We start from the raw sequence: 7,879 nt of genomic DNA on the forward strand, positions 1-7,879 counted from the left end.
TTGGCTTCCTAGTTTTACCTGATTCACACACAGCTTATTATCCATCAATACAGAGATCCTCATGCAAATTTCTTCAGTTCTTTCGTTGTGTAGCTTCCTTCTTCCCTCTCTATGCCTCCCAAATCACACCTGCTTCAGCCTCTGACAACACAAGGTCTACTCAGCCCAGAACCACCTTAGTTTCCCTCCCCTTGAGCTACCTTCTTCCAATATAAAGGGGTCCCATTTTATAGGGGTCTCTTTTGTTTTTCTGCTCAGGGATCATGGCCCAATGCTGCTGTTGTCCAGTATCTGTTTACATTGGTCTCATTTTTCTGTTTTCTTCATGTTTATGGTGGCAAGGTAAATTCGGTACCAATTACTTCAAGGCTCAAAATGAAGCTAGGTAATATTGTTTATTCTTTCATTAAAGTGTAGTACAGCAATACTAACTTTGAATCCAAAAATCTCCCTTTATTCTCAAATTTTTTTGTTCTTGCATTCTTTTGTGGGTGTAGATTGGTGTATTTGAAAAATTAAATAGATTTAATAATTAGAACTATCTCATTAGTGGTAAACTTTTTGTCCACCTTCTGTATAAATAGATAAAAATAGAGTCAAAATCTTTATCAATTCTTTTCCAATATAATTATTCATGACCATGAATTTTTTTCAGAATATTTTATGGTATATAATTAAATTAGTATAATTGAATGGAAGATTTTCTCAAATCTTTGGAGATGAGAATACATTTCTGTTGTTTTTCCACTTAAATGATAACTTTGATTTCACATAGCACTTCTATTTTGTACATTTAATAGAAAACAGTTGGATGTTATTTGTTGCTCAGCAGGTTAAGCTGCCTCTTGTGATGCTCACATCCCATATTGGATTGCCTGGGATGTGTTACACCTCTGCTGCCCCTCTAGATTTCTGCCTATGCACCTGAGAGGCAGCAGATTATGGCCCAAGTGTTTGGGTCCTTTTCACCCATCAAGGGAGATCTTAATGGAGTTCCTCTCTCCTGGCTTGTATTTGATCCAGCCCTGGTTGTTGTGAGCATTTGTGAAGTGAACCAACAGATGGAAGTTCATCTCGCTCTCTCTCCTTTTAAATACTAGATAAAAATAAAAAAGGCTCTAAAATATTTTAAAATCCTTACTTTTAGAATTCATTTTTTAAAATGACCAATATGAGAAGATCAATGCTATTTTAATTCCTTTGAATGTAATGATTATTTTATGTTCTGCTAGTATACATGTAGAATTCCTCCCCATTCAAAATTTGAGTGTGTTTCTAATATTTGTCCTCATGTATTCTACTCACTAAATTGATTTAGAATATAGCCAACTTTTTCAAATTACAGTATCACTTTATAGAGTGTGTATATATATATATATATATATAGACCACACCACATTTCAACATTTGGGGATAATTACTGCATGAACTTGTGATGCTAAGTTGATTTTTTTTCTGACAGGCAGAGTTAGACAGTGAGAGAGAGACAGAGAGAAAGGTCTTCCTTCCATTGGTTCACCCCTCAAATGGCTTCTAAGGCCGGTGCGCTGCGCTGATCCAAAGCCAGGAGCCAGGTACTTCCTCCTGGTCTCCCATGCAGGTGCAGGGCCCAAGGACTTGGGCCATCCTCCACTGCCTTCCCAGGTCACAGCACAGAGCTGGACTGGAAGAGGAGCAACTGGGACAGAATCTGGAGCTCCAACTGGGACTAAAACCCAGAGTGCTGGCGCCACAAGCAGAGGATTAGCCTAGTGAGCCATGGTGCCAGCCGCTAAGTTGATTTTGATACAGTCCTCTTTTCTTAAAAGATCCAGGCATTTATACTTCTAGCAAATAAATATCTGATAAAAAATAGTTAATTTTGTACAAATCTTGTCTTAATGCAAGCTATTCATGTGTGCTCATGCAAAACTAATAATAGAGATATCATGGGAGCAGCTGCTATCCAAATGACTCAATTGGCAAACTTGTCAAAACATAATAATTAAGCGATGGTACTGTGGCGTGTTTTCTAATATCATACTTTAGATAGGTTTGGTGCTTCATTTAATTTGTGATTCATTCTTTTGTGACAAACTTAATGAATTCAACTTGGCAATAGATTAACAAAATTGCCGTGAACAGAGTTACCAAAATCATATGAACATTAAAATTAAATTTAATTTAGCAGATTTTGATACCAAGATATCAAACATTTAAAATGACATTTCTAATATCTGATGATATTAATTTGATAAATATGAAGCTTTTTTATTTTTTAACAAATTGAATTTACTTAAAAGTCAGAGTCACAGAGAGAGAGAGGGAGAGAGAACGAGATCCTCCATCCGTTGGTCTACTGCCCAAATGAATTCAGTGGCCTGGTCTAAGCTAGGCCAAAGCCAAGTGCATGGAGCTTCAGCCAGGTCTCTCAAATGATTGGTAGGGATCCAAGCACATAGGTGATCTTCCATTGTTTCCACAGCCACATTTTCAGGAAGCTGGATCAGAAGTTGAACTGCTGGCCTCTGACACTCATTGGATGCCAGCATCAGATGCCTTTGCATTATCTGCTGAGCCACAGCATTGGCCCCAAACCACAAGTCATGTATTTCAAAATTAAACTCCAGAAATTATTAAGAATCTATTCATACTGTCTATCCCTCTCTATCACTCTGTCTTTCAAATAAATAAATCTAAAATTTATTTATCACAGTGGGATGAGCTACCACCCACAAATCCCAGATGCTTTACTTTTATTCCTGCTCCTTTTTAAGGTACCTTGGAAAGCAGTGGAAGATGACTCAAGTAGTTGGGACACTGCCACCCTGTGGGTGACTCATATTATCAAGTTTCTGACTCCTGGATTCTACCTAACACAACACCAGTGTTACAGCAATTTGGGAATGAACCAATAGTTGGAAGATCAGTGTCCCTCCCTCATTCACACTCCTTTCCTGCCATTCTGCTTTTCAACTAGATAGAATAAATCTTATTAAAAAGAGCATGTTAGTGGAGATGGCATTTTGTTTCAGCTAGTTAATCCACTAGCGTCCCATATCACAGTGCCAGTTTGAGTGCTCCTCTTCTGATCAGGCTTCCTGCTAATTTATCTGGGAAGGCAGAAGATGGCCCAAATATTTGAGCCCATGCCACCTGTGTGGGACACCCAGTTTGAGTTTCTGTCTCCTGGCTTCAGCCAGGCCTAGCCCTGGCTGTTGCATCCATTTAGATTGTGAACCATTAGATGAAAGGTATAGCTCTCTCTCTTCCTTCGTGTGTGTTTCTGACTTTCTGTGTCTCACTCCCTGTCATTCTGATTTTCAAATAAATAAAATGAATACATTTAAAAAGTAACCTGTTAGTGATTAACTTCCCAAAACAAAATAATAGAACACTTTATTTCAACCATGTTTCATAATTAGTTTGACTATCATAGTGATTCTGAAAGTCATTAAAAACTATTACCCTTTATGTAAATGTATTGATCAAGATTTCCTTGATTCCTTGCAAAGATGTTTGCTCATCTATACTAAATGGTATAGTCCATATGCCCATACATTATTTTTAGAACAGTTTCTAGCACCTATTAAGCCACTAAGCACAAGGAATTAGTAGTAGCATTAAAACAAAATACAAAAATAATCTAAGCAATAGATCTTAAGCTGTGATTAACACCAAGAGATCTAATCTCAAATTGCTATGTTCACCAGAATAGTCTCATTTTTCTCACTACTGACTTTATAATGAATAAGATATTTTTGAATTATGCTAACAACGAATATCAATTTTTGTGAAAAATCATGGCTGGATTGAAATCCTTCTAAGATCTAATCATAAATATCTATGACTCCTAAATCATCAGTATTGATTCAATTGTTTACTTCTATGTAAGCATCATGATGCACTCTTAAATGACTAACATGGAGCTGGCACTGTGGGTTAGCAGGTAAAGCCACCGCCTGCAGTGCTGGCTTCTCATATGGGCACTGGTTCAACTCCCCACTGCTCCACCTCTGATCCACTCTCTGCTATAGCCTGGAAAGCAGTAGAAGATATTACAAATCCCTGGGTCCCTACACCCAAATGGAGATCCAAAAGAGGCTCCTGGATGCCTTCGAATTGGTGCAGCTCTGGCCATTGTGGCCATCTGGGCAGTGAACCAGCAGATGGAAGACTTCCCTCTCTCTCTCTCTCTCTCTCTCACTCTCTCTAACTCTACCTTTCAAATAAATAAATATCTCTTTTTAAAAAGACTAACATATCTGTTGTTATAGATAAATATATGCTTTTCCAATAATCACATAATATATGCATACTACCTACAAGTAAAGCTGTCATATCCAATAAATGAGTAGTTTTAACTGTTCAGCATTATGCACAGTTGTAAATTCCAGTAGCATAACAGTAGCTTTAAGAAAGCTTTAACAAAGGAAGATAAAGTTTTTCAAAATGGTGGGAAAGACATTTGTACAGTAAACAAATACACTTATTTCTGAAGTTGTAGGTTTTGAATATTTAGAACAGGAAAGCTAAGTATCCCATTGCCAGAATAACTCATGTTGTGGCCAGTATAGAGCTCATTTTCCATACAAATACAACAATGGATTTGGTGTTATAAAAAATAATTTCACACATGCAGAAATTTTAAGCAAAACAAAATATAAAAAATGAATTAGTGTCATTTAAAATACATAAAAATGACAGTATTACACTAATCTCTGAATATTTTTATCTTTAATTGATGAATGAATTTTCTTTTCACTTACATAATGGAGAAATTATTCCATCTTCCATAAAAGTGAAAAGGAAATGTTTAAAAACTAAAGAAACTGGCCGGCACCGTGGCTCAATAGGCTAATCCTCCGCCTTGCGGTGCTGGCACACCTGGTTCTAGTTCCGGTCGGGGCACCGGATTCTGTCCCGGTTGCCCCTCTTCCATTCCAGCTCTCTGCTGTGGCCCGGGAGTGCAGTGGAGGATGGCCCAAGTGCTTGGGCCCTGCACCCCATGGGAGACCAGGAGGAGGCACCTGGCTCCTGGCTTCAGATCAGCACGGTGTGCCGGCCACAGCATGCTGGCTATGGCGGCCATTGGAGGGTGAACCAACGGCAAAAAGGAAGACCTTTCTCTCTGTCTCTGTCTCACTGTCCACTCTGCCTGTCAAAAAAAACTAAAAAACAAACAAAAAAAAAACCAAAAAACAAAAAACAACTAAAGAAACTGGCCGGCACCGTGGCTCACTAGGCTAATCCTCTGCCTGCAGTGCTGGCACCCCGGATTCTAGTCCATGTGGGGGCACAGGATTCTGTCCCAGTTGCCCCTCTTCCAGGCCAGCTCTCTGCTGTGGCCTGGGAGTGCAGTGGAGGATGGCCCAAGTGCTTGGGCCCTGCACCCACATGGGAGACCAGGAGAAGCACCTGGCTCCTGGCTTCAGATCAGCACAGTGCATCAGCTGCAGCATGCCAGCCATAGTGGCCACTTGGGGGTGAACCAACAGAAAAAGGAAGACCTTCCTCTCTATCTCTCACTCTCTCTCACTGTCTAACTCTGCCTGTCAAAAAAAAAAAAAAAAAAAAAAAAAAAAAAAACAAAAAAACCTAAAGAAACTGATGAAGTGGGACCTGCACTGTGGTGGGCAGGTTAATGCCCTGGCCTGAAGTGCTGGTATCCCATATGGACACCAGTTCTAGTCTCAGCTGCTCCTCTTCCAATCCAGCTCTCTGCTGTGGCCTGGGATAGCAGTAGAATATGGCCCAAATCCTTGGGCCCCTGCACCCACATGGGAGACCCAGAAGAAGCTCCTGGCTCCTGGCTACAGATTGGCACAGCTGGCCATTGCAGCCTTCTGGGGAGCGAACCAGTGGATGGAAGACCTCTATCTCTGTTTCTACTTCTCTGTAACTCTGTCTTTCAAATAAATAAAATACATCTTTAAGAAAATATAAACTGATGAAGCAATTTTATAATAGGTATTATTTGGACACATAGACACACAGAAACTAAGTACATTTAAATCTTATACAGGTGATGATAGTACAGAATCTGGTATACTGTGCACAAGATCCTGGATTTACTTACAACCCAATTCACTTTACAAATGAAATAATCTTACACTGTCGGAATATTTTACCTGTGTAACATATAACTTTAGATTCCTGAACTCTTCCACTTTTTTTACACTTACCCTGAGTCTTAGCAAATACAGGAAAATATCTATGGAATCGTTTGCTTTCTGGGTTTTGTAAGATCAAGGAATCAATGAGTGTAGACAGTTGTACAGACCAAGAATATCCAAGGGAAGCCAATGTAGCAAGTAAAAATATTATTAATATATATGCTGGATTATCTGTCCCTTAATATATCTTTCTTGCTTAAAAATAGATCAAGGTATCACTCTTTCTTAATATAGCTAAGGAGAGGATATTCATATTGGTGAAGAAATTTGAGTAAATTAGATATCAGAGTAACACAAAATCCCAGCAAATGCAAATTAGAAAAATTTGATATGCAATCTGTTCATACTTCCTGATGTAGCAATGAAGTAGAACAAATATAAAATTCAGAATAAAAGAAAGCCAATGTCAGTTTAAGGGAATTTAACTTTTGTTCTAATACAAATCATTAAAAAATATCCAAACTGGGGGAATACACAATTACTTTTTTAGAAAACAGAAAGGAAAAAGAACATTTAGAAGCTACTATAACACCACACAGAAAGAATGGAAAATCATGACCTCAACTAGCATAGTGACAGAATAAAAGCAGGAGAAATATTACCAAAAGGGTAAAGATAAATCAGTTTTGACAGCTGAAAGAATTTGAGTGTAAGGAACAAGCATCCCATTAACCAAAACAGTGAATAGAGAAAAGTCTGAGAAAAGAAAAAAACATGACTTGTTAATATATTAATGAAATATTTATATATAAACATAATGAAACAATACAAAATGGCTAGTTAGAACCAAGGTTATAGCTAAGATCAGGGAAAGGGTAACAAAATTGTATCTTCACATTCTGACCCTTGAAATTCCCATAAATTTGGCATTCTTATTATTCAAGGTTTGATGACTCTTCAATACAAACTAATATATTTCCAATCTAAGTTTTATATATTGTCACGTATTTTGAAATTAGGATGTGCTGAAAATGATGACATGACATAACTGAAATGTTGTACATATTTTGTATTTGAAAAATGGTATACTTTACCATAATGCCATCATAAAGTCCATAAGATCATCCTGGATCACCCTGAAAACATTAATATTTCAATTCAAAATACATTTTTCAGTTAATGCCACTTCAGACATTTCTTTCAATAAATATATAAGGAAAGTGTAAGCTACCACAATAACATGACAAATAAAATCAACTTTTTAGAGTCTAAAAAGAATGAAAACAAGCATTATCACATTACTTTACAACATTATACCTAGCAAAAATGCTCAAATTAATGATATTCTGAAGAGAAAGTTATGATTATTTTCTAAATGATGGAACAACTTTGACTTTGATAAATAGGAAATGCATCTAAATATTTCTACCTCTTAGGTAAAAAAAAAAAAAAAACTGAAAAATAATCCATTGAAATGCCTTGGTTAACTGAAACCATCAAATGGCCAACATGTGATCCTTTAAGTCTAGAAGTCTACTAAAATGTCTTATTTGTTTACAGTTTCCAATTACTAGAAAAATATATTTTCAGACTAATAAGTGGGAGGAAAAGTCAAATCTCAGCGCCTACACACATGCATACACAGAATGAGAGAGAGATTTTAGCTTAAAAATATTTATTATCTAAGAATAATTTTAAAAGCTTTAGAAGTTTCTTAGTTTTAAAGTAATCTTCTTGGTTATAAGTGTTATAAATGGCCATAAAAGATGACCCTGAGGAAAGGA

Source organism: Oryctolagus cuniculus, chromosome 2 (genome assembly GCF_051225735.1).
Source record: "Oryctolagus cuniculus isolate XC-2025 breed Fujian yellow rabbit chromosome 2, ASM5122573v1, whole genome shotgun sequence".
NCBI lineage: Eukaryota > Metazoa > Chordata > Mammalia > Lagomorpha > Leporidae > Oryctolagus > Oryctolagus cuniculus.